At 36.1% G+C, this 18,227-nt stretch overlaps 1 pseudogene; it reads right to left on the bottom strand.

Annotated features, from left to right (window-relative positions):
* Positions 1-8,823: 8,823 nt before the first annotated feature.
* Positions 8,824-16,229, bottom strand: LOC142550160 (putative leucine-rich repeat receptor-like protein kinase IMK3; annotated as a pseudogene).
* Positions 16,230-18,227: the final 1,998 nt, after the last annotated feature.

The raw sequence follows: 18,227 nt of genomic DNA, 5'->3' as shown, positions 1-18,227 counted from the left end.
CATCCCTCGCAATAAGGGGTACAAAGTGACAACCCCTATCAAATTTCTTCACAAGCTCAGCAATAGTCGAGTCTCCCTAACGGAGGCTCATAAACTCCCTCTTCAGTCGCCCTCTAACATCAGCAGTAAAATACTTCTCATAACTCCTTGAATCGAGCCCAAGTAAGAGTAGCGATGTTAATACCATGCTCGGCTTCTTCCCACCATAAAGAAGCATCATCCCTAAACATGTAAGTGGCGCACCTCACACGGTCAGCATCCCCTATATTCAGATAACGAAAGTGCACCTCGAGTGCACGAATCCAAGCCTCAGCAGCAAAGGGATTGGTGGTGCCAGAAAATTCCTTCGGCGTTAGCCTCCAGAACTGATCATAAACATCGTGATGTGGCCTAGGAGCATGCTGAAACTGCTCAAAGAAACGGGTCATGCCCTCAAGTGCGCGAACAACAGCATCCCCATTAGGAGGTGAGGGTGGATTCTCTTGATGGTTCTCATTATTCTCAGCCTGATTCTCCATAACAGGGACACGTCTGCGAGGCATTTTATCTGAACGTTTTCCAAATTCTAACGTAACCAACATGCATTTAAATCTAAGTTTTCTAATCATGCATCCTTGAACAAAAATGTCATTTAACTTCAAAACGTGTATGCACATGTAGCTTGAACGTATAGATCACGTAAATATGTAGGTAACATCATATAAATCAAATAAAGCATGTAAACTAACAGATTGAGGCTTGACGACTGAGCTTCCCGGCATTGATGGTGGCACAATCCTTTACAGAACCATTGCTCTAATACCAACTGAAACGTCCACTACTCGTTTTGCTTAAAAAATACTAGAATTTTTTTAAAAAAAGAACCTCAATTAGCATTCAACTCGTCCGAAAAATACCAATACACTTAAAATATTTTGCACTATTTTTTAAAATAAATCAACCAACTAATATTTGAAAATTCCAAAGGAAAATAGTTTGAATCACAAAATCGTCACTCGTTTGCAATACCTAAATTAGCAATAAAGCTAAAACTAGCAACCTCTCAAAAACCACTCAAAGAATAAATAAACGTCATAAAAATATATCTAACATAAATCATAAACGTAATCATAAGTGCGGAAAACTAGAAGCGCTGGTCTTCGGGCTATGTGCACCTTAAGTCCAACAAAGTTAACCATGAAGACCTTCATTATCATTATTATCATAATCAGCTGCATCGATCACAATTAGTGAGTCTAAAGACTCAACACAACATATTTTTAATAACAAATAATACGTATAAAAATCACATGCAACAGTGAAAATACTTGTACGTAAAATAAAATTTTCATGAAGATGCATAGACTTAAACATAAACATTTTCCTTTTCATCAATCCATATCATTCATCATTTTATCATAAACATTTTCCTTATTTTTCATCAAAAGCATATACGTTTTCTTTTTATTGAATTTGGATTGTTAATTGTGACTTTCGTATCATCATAAGGTCGATGGATCCATCTATCATGTAACCACAGTACTGGGCGGCAGGGACATCAGCGACACTCTCACCCGTCAACTGAGCCTTGGCCTATCATCATCATATGGAAATACGATCGTCAGGCTCCCTCTGGGCCTTCTCCCATAGACGGGATCCATCTGGGGCCTTCTCCCACGAATGGGCTCCCTCTGGGGCTTTCTCCCGTAAATGAGCTCCTTCTGGGGCCTTTTCCCTCACGATATCCCCAATCATAACATTATAATAGTCACAATTTCTTTCCTCCTCCAACGTTTCATATTATCATAACTTTAAAAAAATCATGCATAAAAATATCATTTTTCTTTTTAAACCAAGCATGCAACATATCATTTAATTGTCAATATTAAATCATAAAAATCCATAAACATTTAAAATAATCATTTTAAAATAATCATATTAGCATATAAAAAAGCATCCAGGACACTGCCATGAAGTTTACTAATTTTCGGGTGAAAATTATCGTTTTACCCCTAGACGTTAAATTTCACATTTTTGATTTTTTTCTTTATTTTGTTGACTCTAGACCATCCCAAATAATTATTTATGCTTATATTAATTTTCCTATATTTTTATTTGGCTTAAATCGAAAAATTTTAAATTAATATTTAAATATAACATATTAATGTGTTTTAATCCCGAATTAACCCAAAATTTAATATAAAATTCACATATTTAAAACTTAGACTTTTAATAATTATTTGGCCCTCGTGAACCATGACTCGACCCCCATGAGCCATGTTTCGAATTAAATTCCATAAAAAACACAAATCGAACCCTTCCCTTAACCCTCGAGCCAACTTCGATTTTCACCGAGCCATGCCCGAGCCACCTTGAGCCGATTCCTGACCAGCCCCTCTAGGAACCCTCCTGGACCCTTAAAACCCAAAAGACTCAACTCCAAGCTCCAAAACCGAAGCTACAACATAAGCTGCAGAAACAGCCGAGGAAACCCACTTGCCAAGGACTCTTGTTTTCTTGTTTAGCCACCTAACCAACGAGCCAGCCCTTGAATCAGCCCCTTTGGCACTCTTCTAGGACCCTAAGGACCTAACCTAGCCCAGCCCAAAGCCCCCTGGCTGAGCAACTTCCTCCCTTCACGCTACTGAACCCTGCGCGTCTCCCTAAAGGCTTCAAGGGTTGGAGTCCTAGCTTGCTAAGACTCCTTCCCAGCCCTGGTGATCGAGCCCTAGCGTGGCTAGGACTCTCTCCCTGACTCATACCTTGCCCTAGCCAAGCCCTAGTCCAGCCAAAGCCCAAGCCAAGTATCAAATCCCATAAACCGAGCCCCTTGATCAACATGACAGAAAAGTGGTTCCAGCTTGTTTTTGTTCATGTTTGCAGCATGTTGTGTGTGTTCTTAGGACCTTAAAACTCGTGTAAAACATGCCCCATAACATCCTAATTCATGGCAGCCCTTTAGGTACATATAAAACATGTTTTTGGATGAAAAATCAAGCCTTAAAAATCACTTATGAATGATATACAAAAATATGGCATGATGTCACTAGACTTTCATGCAAAACACAATTAAATAAATACTATGGTGTGATAGATGATTAAAGGAAAGAATATCGCGTGTCTTTGAGTTTTTAACGCAGGATTATACGTTGACGATTGCGAAGAATGACGATGAACGACCTTGGTTTGAAATCCTTTAAAGTTTTCGAAACTTTTCCCTTAATTCTCCTTGTGTGCCGTGTAATATGTTGGGAGAGAATTTTGTGTTTGTTGGGGACGTGAGCGTGTGAATGGTATGGTTATGGGGTAGGTTTTGTATATTATATAGTTAATTAAAACACTAATCATATGGGGTAAGTTTTGTATATTATATAGTTAATTAAAACACTAACCAAGCTTAGGCCTATTACGAGAGTTAATTAGGCCTATTAAGCCCCTTAGTGCAATTACTAATTATTTTGCTAAATAAAATTTGTGAATTTATTAGCCGGGTTGCTAAGACGTTCGTATTTTTGTTTAAAATCCAACACCGATAAAAATTTACGTCTTGGCGTATAAAATCATCTCCAAACTCTTTATTTTTTTTCAAAAATAAGAAAAAGCATCAACCATATTTTAAATAATCAAAAACAATTATTTAATAAAAACATTTCCATTTTTCAGTCCTCGGTCTCCGTTCCTCAACGCAACTAGAATAACCCTTAAAATAAATTTTAATGCACGTACGCAGAAAAACTACTAAAACAACATATAAACATATCACATAATCAATTTAGTAATTAAAATCAATTATTTAACCATTTTTCATATTTCCTAAATTTGCATGCAGTTGGATTATGTCGTCTTAATTTGGATCTTACACTTTTTGTTCAATTTGCAAACCAAGACAATACTTTGTATTTTTGAGGTACTTCATTTCAAATTCTTCATTCAAGTGCAACACAACTTCTTGAATTTCCTTATTAGTTCAAATGATATTTAAATCATCATCATATACATCAATAATTATGCATCCGGATGTTGTTTTCTTAATGAAAACGCAAAGGCATATTGAATTGTTTACATATCCCTTTTCATTAAGTGTTCACTTAGCCGATTATACCACATTCGACCAGATTGCTTTAACTCATATAATGATCTTTGCAATTTCATAGAATAACATTCTCTGGGTTTTGAACTTTGTTCTTCAGGCATCTTAAATCCTTCAGAGATTTTCATATATTTATTACTATCAAGTGATCCGTATAAGTAAGCTGTGACAAAATCCATAAGATGCACTTCTAAATTTTCAGATACTGTCAAACTAATAAAATATTGAAACGTCATTGCATCCATAACATGAGAATATGTTTCTTCATAATCAATTCTAGGCCTTAGAGAAAAACCTTGTGTAACAAGTCGAGCTTTATATCTTACTATTTCATTCTCATTTTTCTTCGAATAAAAACCCATTTGTACACAATAGATTTTACACCTTTAGGTGTAAGGACTATAGGTTTAAAAAAATTACGTTTATTTAGCGAATCCAATTCAACCAGGATGTCGTCTTTCCATTTTATCAAGTCCTGTCGATTTTTACATTTACCAAAAGATTTTGGTTCATGATCTTAATTGTTATTTATGATGTAAAATGCCACATTGTAAGAAAATATCTCATCAATTTCTTTTATAGGTTCCATATTTTTTCAATATTAATATAATTGATAGATATTTCACAATTCTCGTCAGTTTGAGGTTCTAACATAACATTTTCATCATCATGTATTTCTGCTGGAATATCATTCTCTATTTTGTGATCATCGTGTTTCTCTATGCTTTTTCTTTTTGATTGATTTTTATCCTTGGAACCGATTAACCTTCCATGCTTCAAGCGTTTAATGACATCATGGGTGTCTTCAATTTGATTTTTTGAAATTTCAATTCGAGAAAGGGCATTTACATCATGTATATATGATTTAATTACCCCTTTTATATCTGCAAATGCATCTGGTATTTGATTTGTTATTCTTTGCAAGTGCACAATTTGTTGTACATAATTTTCACATTGTTTAGTTCTTGGATTCATATGTAAAAATGATGGTGTATACCAAGTAATTTTCTTTTAGATATGTTTCTTTTATCCCCCTAACATTGGGAAGATTTCCTCATTGAAATGACAATCAGCAAAACATGCTGTAAATACGTCGTCTGTATGAGGTTCAAGATATTGAATGATTGATAGGCTATCATAACCGATATAAATTCCGATCTTTCTTTGAGGTCCCATTTTTGTTCGTTGAGGTGGTGCAATAGAAACATATACCATACATCCAAAAATTCTCAGATGAGAAATGTCTGGTTCTTTACCAAAGGCAAGCTGCAATGGGGAGTATTTATGATATGCACTTGGTCTGATGCGAATTAATGCATCAACATGTAAAATTGTTTGTCCCGATATAGAAACAGGGAGTTTTGTTTTCGTAATCATTGGTCTAGCAATCAGTTGTAGACGTTTAATCAATTATTCAGCTAATACATTTTGTGTATGTACATGAGCAACATGATGCTAAAAGTGATTCTCATTGAAATACAACAATCATTTAAAGTCTGGGAAGTAAAGTCACCAGCATTATCAAATCTAATTTTCTTGATTGTATGATCGAGAAATTGATTCCGCAATTTTATTATTTGAGCAAGTAATCTTGAAAATGTCATATTCCGAATTGATAATAAACATACATGTGACCATCTGCTGGAGACATCGATCAATACCATAAAATATCTAAATGGTCCACATGGTGGATGAATTGGCCCACAAATATCACAATGAATACGTTCAAGAAATGTAGGTGATTTAGTTTGGATTTTAGCTTGTGATGGTCTTATAATAAGTTTTCCAAGAGAACATGCTTTGCATTAAAACTTATTACTTTGAAAGATCTTCTGGTCATTCAGCGGATGGCTATGTGTATTTTCTATAATTATTCGCATAATTGTTGAACCAGGATGTGCTAATCGATCATGTCAATTGAATAATATTGAAGAATTATCAACTACCATGTTTGATTCAATTGGACTTATATATGTACAATACAATCCTGTAGGGAGCATTGGTAGTTTTTCAACTACATATTTTTTTTTTGCTTTATATGCGGTAAGACACATATATTTCTCATTTACTTCATTTATTGTCTGAGTATTATACCCAAGAGAATATATGTCATTAAAACTCAAAAAATTTCTTGTTGATTGTGATGAATATAAAGTATCATTTATCAGAAATTTTGTACTATTAGGTAACAAAAAATGTGTTTTACCACAACCTTTAATCAAGTCCACATGACCTGATATTGTATTCATCATTGTTTTTATTGGTTTTAGTTCCAAGAAATATATTTTATCTCGGAGAATAGTGTGCGTTCTATCACTATTAGGTATGCAAACTTCCATGAAATTAGTTCCATGTTTATCTTTATTCATAGCATTTTTCATATTTGAACTTCAAAAAAATTATGCAATGAAAAAAATTACTGATAATATATATGTAATTTATTAAAAAAAATATAATGCATATCATAAGTATACAATAAAACATTAGCATAGAAGTACATGAAAAATAAAATATTTTATATTTCTATTCCACCAATATATTTATCAGTTTCAAAGAAATCCAGAAAATCTGCAGCATCGAAATGAGTTGAATCACTCAAACGGTCACTGCATTCAGTGAAATTTATCTCTTTTTCTTTTCCCTTTATCGATTCTTTAAAGAGCTTAGAAAGGTGCTCGGGGGCTCGACAAATACGAGGCCAATGTCCTGGAGTGCCGCATCTAAAATAAGAACTTTCAAATCATTTTGAGTAATTTTCATTAACACTCATGTTCTCATTATGCTTTTTCAGTGGGTGGTTCGTGACGCCCTTTTGAGATGAGTTATAGTAGTAACTATCTCTATTGTTTTCAAAACCATGTCCACGACCACGACCACGGCCTCGATTTCGACCTCGACCAAAACCTTGTCTTTGACTTTGATTTTGGTTTCCAGGTTTAAATTATTTATACTTACAACTTTTACTTCTGGAAATGCAGTTGATCCATTGGATCGAGACAGATGATTTCTCATCAGCAGCTCGTTGTTCTTTTTCGCCACAAGAAGACATGTGATAAGTTCAGAATATCTCGCAAATCCACACTCTGTATTGTTGTTGTAGAGTTATATTTGATGCATGAAAAGTGAAAAATATTTTTTCAAGCATTTTCGATTCCGTAACCTCATGTCTATAAAATTTTAATTACGAGATTATTCGATACATCGCTGAATTGTAATCACTGACTTTCTTAAAATCTTGGAATCTTAACGTACTCCATTCATCACGGGTGGTTGGAAGTATAACTTCCCTTATATGTTAAAATCTTTCTTCAATCTATTCCATAAAACTATGAGATCTTTTTCAATTAGATATTCACATTTTAATCCTTCATCAAGATGTCGACGCAAAAATATTATACGTACATTTTGCTTTTTATGGTGATGATGAGATACCATTTTCTTTAATGGTCTCACTTAGACCCAATGACTCAAGATGCATTTTTACATCGAGAGTCTATGACATATAATTTTTCCCGTAATGTCGAGAGCAACAAATTCGAGTTTTGCCAAATTTGACATGGTGGTACTAAAAAATAACAATACATTTTATTAGTTAAGTTCTAAATCTATTAATATGGTAATAAAAAGTAACAGATAAATATAAGTACAAGCATTCTTAAAAATAAAGAAAAAACACGAGATGGATATTCTTCGATAAATACAATACTAATGAGTATAATAACCAAAATAATTATACAAAATAATCTTGAAAGAACCATCTTCTTCATCTTCGAAAATTTTGATGAATAAAATTTTTAGGGAGGAAGAGTAAGTTTGTAGTGATTAAATGTGTTTGTAAAATCATATTTGTAGGGTAAAAACTAGCCGTTTATGACCGTTAAAAAATATTAAAAAAATAAATATATGTATATGTAAATTTTATGGTAATAATATGATGTATATAATATTAATCATGTTTAAATAATTATGTATATCACATCACAATATTATAATGAGATTTCAGGGACTCTTTTTATATAATACTGTGATATTATACAAATATATAAATATTATATAACACAATAAAAATATATAAACAGTGAAATAATCACATCACATTATTATAATGAGGTGTCATAAACTTCTTTTATATAATAACACGATATTATTCAAATATATATACAATAAATAAACATTATCACAATAAAATTATATAAGCAATGTAATAATATAATCACATCACGTTATTATAATGAGCTGTCATAGACTCCCTTTATAAAATAAAATGATATTATATATTAAATATATATACAATAAAAATAAATAAACAGTAAAATAAATATTCTAACTTTTGAATATTGTTACTTTTTTCTCGTATTTTGGAGCTTGGAAAAATATGTTGATCCTTCGAGTATCGTGCTGATAACGTGTTAAAAGTAAAAATTTAAGTTCAAAAGTAAAAATCTCAAACTCACAAAATATATTAAACTCACTTTCATAAAATTTTCTCTACTCAATTGTGTTTTTCTTCACAAATTGAGAGACCTATTTATATATTTCTTTGGAAATAATCCAAAAATAAATGCATCATCACACACTAATTTTCAATATTTACAACTCTTATTTTCAACATTCAATCTCTTATTTTCAACAATATTACTATACTTGATTTAAAAAAAAAAAAAGAAATTCAGATCACAAAAATTGTAAGAATGAAAGAATAAGAGGCAGAATACAACAAATCTACATCTCTTCTAGATTCCTTGTTAAGTTCTTCAATCGCTAGGTGATACTGCTACTCCACCATCATCACCGGAACTTGTAGTTGTTTCCTCCAGTTGCTGCAAAATCTGATTTGCCTCGAGTCGAGCCGACGGCAAGGGATCCACACAATGCAATGCCAGTTTCAAAGCATTCAACAACTCATCACCGATCACTGATGTATCTCTCATCAACTGAAGATCAAAAACTTCATTAGTCCACTCTTCTTTCACGACTGATGCCACCCATTGAGGCAAATCCACACCATTCACGGCCTCCCCCAGGGATTTCCCGGTTAAGTTCTAACAAGATCACTCCTAAGCTGAAGACATCAGTCTTTGCTGTAGCTTTCTTGAGCTTTGAAAGCTCAGGTGCTTGGTAACCAGCTCCCCCGCAGCAGCTATCACACTTGAGTTTGCCGAGGCATTTATTAATCGAGAAATGCCGAATTAAGCAATTTTTGCATTTGTATGTTCATCAAGAATGGTGAAGATAGAGTAGCCCTCTTGCCGTTCCTTTCAATATCTTCATTCTTGTCCACCAGAAGACAGGTGAATTCGGGGCGCGAGCTACAGCAGAAGGCAATAATTAATAAATGGGGACAAATGAAACTATGCATCAAGATTTTGAGTAAAAATTTATTAGCTCACCATGAAGAAAAGTTGCAAGACTTCTTTTAGGCATGTAGTCAAAAACTAACAATTTCTCTCTTTTTGGACCTAAATAATAAGCTCTAAGAGCAAGGAGATTAGGATGTCCAATCTTTCCAAGGACATTAGCTTCAGTTTCAAATTCCCTTGGGCCCTTAGTTATCTTTTCTCTCAACAGTTTGACCACAACTTGAATCCCTTCCTCCATTGTAGCCTTATACACTGTTCCGTAAGTGCTTTTGCCCATTATTTCGGCGGTAGCACACAAAAGATCATCTGCACTAAAAACCCTTGATCCATCAAAATGCACAAGCTTCCCTCCTGTTTCTTCAGTCGCTTCAACTTCACTAGCAGTAGGTGGAATACCCTTTTCACCCTTGGCAACAGCTGCTCGTCCCACCGCCAGATCCTTCTCGGCTTCTTTAGCCAATTTTCATTTCCTTATCATGCAGTAGAGCAAAATGCAACATGTTACTAGCAGAACTATGAGGAGAATGTTGGATCTCGGTTTTCTACTTGCCTAAACACAGCGGAAGTTTAAAAAAATTTTAGATCTTGACTTTCAAGATCCTTTTGGACACTCATATGGTTTTTACAATTAAACATTCATAGGAAATAAATCGTTATAACTTTGGTGAATAGATCACTAGGCTCCAACTATTCTGGGGTTAGCGGAGATAGCTCTTGATGAATTCCCTACGAACTTTCTTCAGATCTCCTTTGTGTATTCTTCTAATCAGGTCCACGACTAGATGATTTGTTCCTCTTCCAAATTGCACTAGAAAATTTAGAAGAAGTTTTAACGTTGGAAAGAAAAATAAGATAGACGGCTCAACCCTCTTTCCAAAAGGAGAGGGCCCAAAATTTGAGGAGAAGTGAGGCCAAATTTTCGAAAATTGTGTGGTTGGAGACCAGGGTTATGGCTTGATTACTCCTATTTATAATTAAGCCATGACCTTGATACATATAATTAAAATTAATGGGCTTAATTAATTAATTAATTGGGCTAGCCCAACTAGTTTAATTAATTAATCAAAGTCATTAAGAACTTTAATTATTTAGTATGTTGGACTTGTACTCTTACAAGCCCATTAAACATACTTCCAACCAATTTTAATTTAATATTTATTAAATTCAACTTTTGAGGTTAATAAATTAAATCCATTATCAATTCAACATTTGAATTTATTGTTTAAATTATAAATTCAACTTCTTGAATTTTATCACCTCAAAAATTTAATATTTAATAAACTCAATTTTGAGTTTAATAAATAAAATTATCAAATTTTATAAATTCAACTCCTTGAATTTATTCTCTCAAAATTTAATTATCATAAATTCAACTCCTTGAATTTACTATATCATAATATAAATTCAACTTCTTGAATTTATTCTCTCAATGGGAACAAATGATCCAGTGCTTGTGTGATCCTCAATGGTTCAGGGATACAGCTAGCCGTGCGTTCACAAATCTTTATGATTCAGAATAACATTTATTCTTATTCGGGCTCCTCCTAGTTAGCCTCATTCTTTTCATCCACACATTGATCAAGAATGTCAGAACTCATTTTGATTGCACCCATCGGATCATGGTAAGAGCGTCTAGTAGTATCGTCCTATGATCCCTTAGGTATCACGATAGTGCCTACAAGAATCAGTCGATTATGATTAACATACAGTATGGTCCCTTCATCTCATATATCCCGATCGAATCTGCAACCAATGGTTCATCGAGGGTTGCATAATAATTCGATAACTATGTGATACATATAAATATTGGCATCACATGTACTATTGGATAATTCTTTCTCTAACGTACATCTCATACTCTGGCCAAAGATTCCACGCACTATTATTTCATCAGATCACATAGGATATCCACACTCATAGGTGAGCGGTGAATCCCCGACTACAATGCACTGGCTCCTATATGTGTCGCAACTCTACCCAACCTCGCCACCTGATGACTCTCCTGGGGATGGTAAACGAGTCAAAGCACAGCCCTAGCATATAGAGCCTCAGTGTTGTCCCGAATCGTAAGGATTAATGGTGTACAATCATAACCACGGACTTATCCTCTCGATGAATGATAACCTTTTGGAAAGTCCGAGGGAGGGTTATTCGGTATAATCATCATATGACTACCCATCTGCATGTTGGATATCTCTATGCCCTCAACAAGAAACGCAGTACACAACATCACAGATGCTAGTCTCGAGCTCAAGCGACCTTTATCCATGTTTTAGGCGGCTGAATCGACTAGGAATGAATTTAGATCATACAGTGTTTACAAACGAGTTTCAACATCGAATTACGATTCATTTGTATTAAAGTATAATCAAGGTCTTTATCTATGTTTTATAACATGGGTATACAGATAAAAAATAACAAACCATGAAATAATGAATTATATTAAAATAAAGATTGTTTATTACAACAGAGTCAATAAAATCCCTAGCCAACAGTTGGCTGGTAGGGCATCTACTCTATCAATCTTCCACTTGTCCTAGAGCGAACTACCTATAAACTTTAATCCCATTGCTTCGCGATACTTTTCAAACAATGGTCCTGGCAAGGGCTTTGTAAGTTGATCAGCAACATTATCTGCATAGAAGACTCTTTCGACTGATATATCACCTCTTCCCACGATATCCCGGATGATGTGGAACTTCCTCAGTACGTGTTTGGATCGCTGATGAGACCTTGGTTCCTTTGCTTGCTCAACGACACCAGTACTGTCGCAGTACACCGAGACTGGATCAACTCCATTAGGAATAACGCCAAACTCTTGGACAAAATTCCTCATTCAAACAGCCTCTTTGGCTGTGGCAGATGCAGCAATGTACTCAGCTTCAGTGGTGGAATCCGCAACGGTGTCTTGCTTGGAACTTTTCCAAGAGATAGCCGCACTATTAAGCACGAATACAAAACCAAAGGTCGATTTCGAATCATCTATATCACATTGGAAGTTAGAATCAGTGTAGCCTTCCAATTTTAATTCTCCACCCCCATAGACCATGAACAAGTTCTTAATTCTTCTCAAGTAATTAAGAATATCTTTCACGGCCTTCCAATGCATTGGACCAGGGTTCGCCTGATATCTGCTTGCAACACTCAGAGCGTAAGCAACATCGGGACGTGTCGATATCATACCATACATGATACTACCAATGGCTGACGCATATGAAATACGTGTCATCATCTCTATCTCTTCATCAGTTTTGGGACACATAGATTTAGATAGAGTAACATCATGACACATTGGTAAGTATCCTCTCTTGGACTCTTCCATAGAGAATCGCTTCATAATGGTATCGATATAAGTGGCTTGGGTGAGTCCTAGCATCCTTTTTTATCTGTCTCTATAGATTTGTATTCCCAATACATAGGATGCTCCACCCATGTCTTTCATGGAGAATTTACTTGCTAACCATACTTTAGTCGATTGCAGTGATCCTACATCATTCCCAATGAGGAGGATTTCATCAACATAAAGTACTAGGAATGTCACTGCACTCCCGCTAACTTTCTTGTACACGCATGGTTCCTCAAGATTCTTGGCAAAACCAAACTCTTTGATAGTGCTATCAAATATGAGGTTCCAACTCCTTGATGCCTGCTTGAGACCGTATACTGATCTCTGAAGTTTCCATACCTTATGCTCACTTCCTACTGATGTGTATCCCTCGGGTTGAGACATATAAATTTTTTCTTTGATGTATCCATTGAGGAATGCAGTCTTTACATCCATTTGTCATATCTCATAGTCATACCATGCTGCTATGGCCAGTAGTATTCTAATGGACTTAAACATAGCAACTGGTGAAAAAGTTTCCTCATAGTCAATTCCTTGCCTTTGAGTATAACCTTTTGCAACCAGTCTTGCTTTGAAGGTCACTACCTTCTCATCCGCCCCAAGCTTTCTTTTGTAGATCCATTGGCATCCTATTGGAACGATTCCCTCGGGTAGATCCACCAATGTCTAGATTTTGTTTGAATACATAGAGTCCATTTCAGACTGCATGGCTTCAAGCCATTTGGTTGAATCAGTATCAGATATTGCTTCTTTGAAATTCATTGGATCACATCCAACACAATGCTCACCATGGCTTTGTTCATGAAGAAGCGTATATCTTGCAGGTGGTCTAATAACCCTATCAGACCTTCTAGGAGCTTGTACTTCAACTACTGGTTGTTGAGAAATGGGTTCAACTTCTATAGTTGAGGGAGTATCTTAAATTTCTTCAAGTTCTATCATCTTGCCTTTTCTATCTAATAGAAATTTTTTTGCCAAAAAGGTGGCATTATTTGAAACAAACACTTTTGCTTCATTCAGATGATAGAAATAATATCCAACAGAATTCTTTGGATATCCTACAAAATAGCACAAAGTGGATCTACTATCCAATTTGTCTTCCACTGTCTGCTTCACGTAAGCAGGACATCCTCATATTCTCATGTAAGAATGTTTGGAAGTTTTTCCCATCCATATCTCATATGGTATTTTATCCGCTGCTTTATTATGGACATTATTCAACAACATTGCCGCAGTTTCAAGCGCAAAGCCCCAAAACGATATAGGCAATTCAATGAATCCCATCATGGATCGAACCATGTCCATCAAGGTTCGATTTCGACGTTCAGAAACATCATTCAAATGTGGTGTTGCTGGTGGAATCCACTGTGAGAGAATCTCATTCTCTTTTAAATAACCCAAAAATTCAGCACTTAAGTATTCTCCACCTCGATCTGATCAAAGTGCCTTAATACTTCTTTCTAGCTGGTTTTCTACTTCAGATCTGAACTCTTTGAACTTTTCAAATGCTTTAGATTTGTGTTTCATCAAATAAACGTACCCATACCTCAAATGGTCATGAGTAAAGGTAATGAAGTAGGAATGCCCAAATTTTGGGCTAACACTTAGTGGGCCACAAACGTCCGTGTGGATCAAATTCAGTAGACCATGTGCACATTCTATGTTTCCATTGAATGGAGTTTTAGTCATTTTTTCTTTTAGACATGACTCACAGGTAGGTAGAGAATTTATGTCTGACAAGTCAAACAGGCCTTCTCCCACTAGCTTATTCATCATTCTTTGGGAAATATGATCTAGTCTAGCGTGCCATATTTGTGCGGGATTTGGATTTTCTATTCATCATTCAGTACGCGTATAACCCATGCATTCGTTTAATTATTAAATCGTTTAATTAATTTTAAATGAGTTTTAGCCATGCATAATTTATGAAAATACATTATTTTAAATTATTCATGTTTATATGATGCACGTTAAAATGTTTTACGAGTTTCATGTTTCAGGCGATTATCCGAGGCAGGATTGAGGAAAAGACCCGGTGACGATTTTTGGCAATTTCAAAAGATGGTATTTTATTTTAAGTCAAGGATAAGGGGTTTTAAATAATTTATTTAGTTTTAGCAATTTAAAGCCTTATTTATGTATTTAGTAATTTAAGAGTTTGGAACTTTTAAAATTAGTGTGTAAGCATTTTAAATGAGGAGTTTGATTAAATTAGTGTGTGTTAACTTTTGATTAGTATTTAATTTAGTTAATTTAGCACTAATTCCTCCTAATTAAAAACACACACACACACGTTACACACACTCACACACACTTACATGTTTTTACACGTACTAAAACACACAACACATCTACACATTCATGTTTTCAGATTTTTAAAGATAGGAAACCTAGGGTTCTCCATCTAAGAAGCAGCCGCCCCCTTCCCCTTTATTTTCCAGCAAGTTTTCGGCAATTTTAATTCAAGATAATCGAGCCACCATCGTTCCAGATCAACCTCGCTTCTTTCTCCGCTTCGGTATCGCCGTTTCGGTAAAGTTTATCATCAAAAGGCACGTATAATCTCTCTTTTCTGCGTCGATCATGTCATAGTATGTGTTGCATTGTTTTTATGCAAAAAATCCATGTATGATGTGTAGTAGTTTGAGCAGGAAATTTATCGATGCGTATTGAAATAGTTTTTAGATATAAAATCCCGTTTTTCACTGTATTTTGAGTTACTGCGATTTTTCAGTCAAGAATCTGAGATAGCTTTCAACATGAAAAATGTAGAACTTTTCGATACCTTCGATTTGATATAAGATTCAAAATTTTTGGATAAACATTGAGTGAGTTATGGCATTTTTCGTGGGACTGCTCAAACTGCATTTTCAAAAAATTAGGATATTGATGAGTTCTTGAAGTTTATTTGTTGCAGGCTTCGTTGTGGATCGACGGGCGATCGTTGTTGCGTCTATGTATGATTATTATGATGTTGAGTTGGTATTTTGTATGTCGTTTAGTGTCGATAGGTACTCGAGCACCTTAGTAGTCGTAGGAATCGAGTTGGTGTCAATTACCACGTTTTTGAATTGTATGTGCCATAGGGTGAACATCGTTGCTTTGGATGTTGTACGAAATTGGTTTGATGTTATAGCATGCTAGGATGGGTCTCGGGGTGTCGATTCATAGTCCGTGCAATCGAGTCTAGAAAGTTAAGCAAAACATGTACAAAAACTTTCGTAAGTTCGCGTTCATAGTAGGTACACGGACCCATACACGGACCCTGACACGGGGTCCGTGCCTTTGTTTCTTTCACGGTGTCATCCTTGCGAGCCTACACGGATCCCTAGACGGACCCTAGCACGGGGTCCGTGTCCTCACTTCTTCCCGAGTTTCACTTTTACGCACCTACACGGACCCCCACCTGGACCTCAGCACGGGGTCCGTGCCTTCCCTTTTCTTCACGAGTCATTCCACCGGACCTACACGGACTTGGGCACGGGGTCCGTGTACTTGAGTTTTTGGGAAATATTATGGTATGCTTTGAGGTTGATGTCTTGGTTTAGTGTAATGTTTAATAATGTCGAGTCACGGGAATTTTAGAACGCCCTAGGGAAATGTATGAACTCGTGAGTAAGCTTGTTTGTTACGTCTAAGTTACACCCGTTAAGTTTATGAATTCACGTTAGTATGTTGCAGCAACGACCCCGATCGAAGTCCAACGAATCCCTCAACGCCAAGTAAGTATGTTGACGTGCAAGAAAATATTTTATATTTTCGAGGTATGCTAAATGTCTTGTGATCAAATTGAATGCGTTTGGAAGTCGGTGAATGTGGCCGAGGACCTCTCCACCCCATTAAATTATGAACGAGTTAGATCGTGGTTGGAAAGCATTAAATTATGAACGGGGACCAACCAGCCCGTTAAATTATGAACGGGGATCTCATGTATGTGGCAGTGGATACGTCCCTGTCAGCCCAATACTGTGGTTTGTCTGATCAGGCGTTTATTATGTATGGGTCACTTGCTTTGAAACATCCTCTACGCAAAATGAAGTCATGTATGTTTAAGTATGAACAAGTACGCAAGCATGTTTATGTAAGCTTTTAAGTTATGGCACGTCTATGTATGTATACAAGTTCAAGCTCATTTAAAATCCAAGCTTCAAGTATGTATGTTCTATTTTAAAGTTGCATGCGATTTTATTATGTATTACTTGCTATTCGCAGTTTATACGTGTTGAGTCTTTAGACTCACTAGACTTGATCGATGCAGGTGAGGATGTCTATGAGGAGACAGGAGGTGGGGACCAAGTAGCAAGCTTGGACTGAGCGGGACGCTAGACCCAAGGACCGCCCACGTTATTTTAAGATTTTAAGCATGAAAATATTAATACTCTGATTTTACGTTTTGATACGAGATGTTTTGAGCAAGCTTTTCTTTTAGCAAAATTTTTATTGGTGAATGGATGATGTAGTGACGACCGTATTGATTTTATTTTCGTATTCAAGAAAATTTTTAATTTTTCCGCAAATTTTAAGTAGTAAAAAGTACGGTACGTCAAAGTTGGTATCAGAGCGGTGTTCTTGTAAAGGGTTATGTCTACTGCCAGTTGCAAGAAGCTCACGAAGTCACACCTCAAGTCTGTAAGTTTTAAAGTTTCAAATTAATGCTATGTAGAAAGTATTAAGTTCTGATTTCAGCATGTGCATATTTTCAAGTTGTAGTACGTGCATCTGATGTCATTTATACCATGTCCATGCATATTGGGTTTACGTGTTGGGTAAATTATTGGAACAGTATGCCTCCTAGACGTGTGGTTGATCGTGAAGCAAGGGACGAGGATAGAGAAGCTCGGGAGGAGAGGAGAGACGCTCCTCCACCTCCACTCCCACCTCCAGACATGTAGGCACAGATGCTTGCAGGTATGACGCAGTTCTTCGCTCAGTTTACGGGGAACCAGGCTGCAGCGAATGAAGGGCAAGGCCCAGACCAGAGGCGGTGTATGAGAGGTTCGAGAGGATGAATCCTAAGGAGTTTTCGGGATTTACTGACCCGATAGTGGCAGAGGGATGGGTTAAGTCCATCGAAGTGATTTTTGACTACATGGAGCTGCAGGATTCAGACCGAGTCCGTTGTGCCATATTCCTTTTAGCAGGCGATGCCAGACGTTGGTGGGACAGTGCGTCGGTGGCAATTAATTTGCCGACTCTGTCTTCGACTGGATTCAAGGAAGCGTTCTTTGCCAAGTACTTCACTGAGGAAGTACGCTCCCGCATGACCAGGGAATTTATGACACTGAGGCAGGGGGATAGAAGCGTGGCAGACATTGTGAGGAAGTTTGAGAGGGGGTGTCATTTCGTACCCCCGATAGCTAATGATGCCCAGAGTAAGCTGAGGCATTTTATGGATGGTTTGCGGCCGATCTTGCGCCATGATGTGAGGGTAGCTGGCCCTACTACATATGCA

Source organism: Primulina tabacum, chromosome 6, assembly GCF_025594145.1.
Source record: "Primulina tabacum isolate GXHZ01 chromosome 6, ASM2559414v2, whole genome shotgun sequence".
NCBI lineage: Eukaryota > Viridiplantae > Streptophyta > Magnoliopsida > Lamiales > Gesneriaceae > Primulina > Primulina tabacum.
This window is presented reverse-complemented; position numbering and strand designations above follow the sequence as displayed.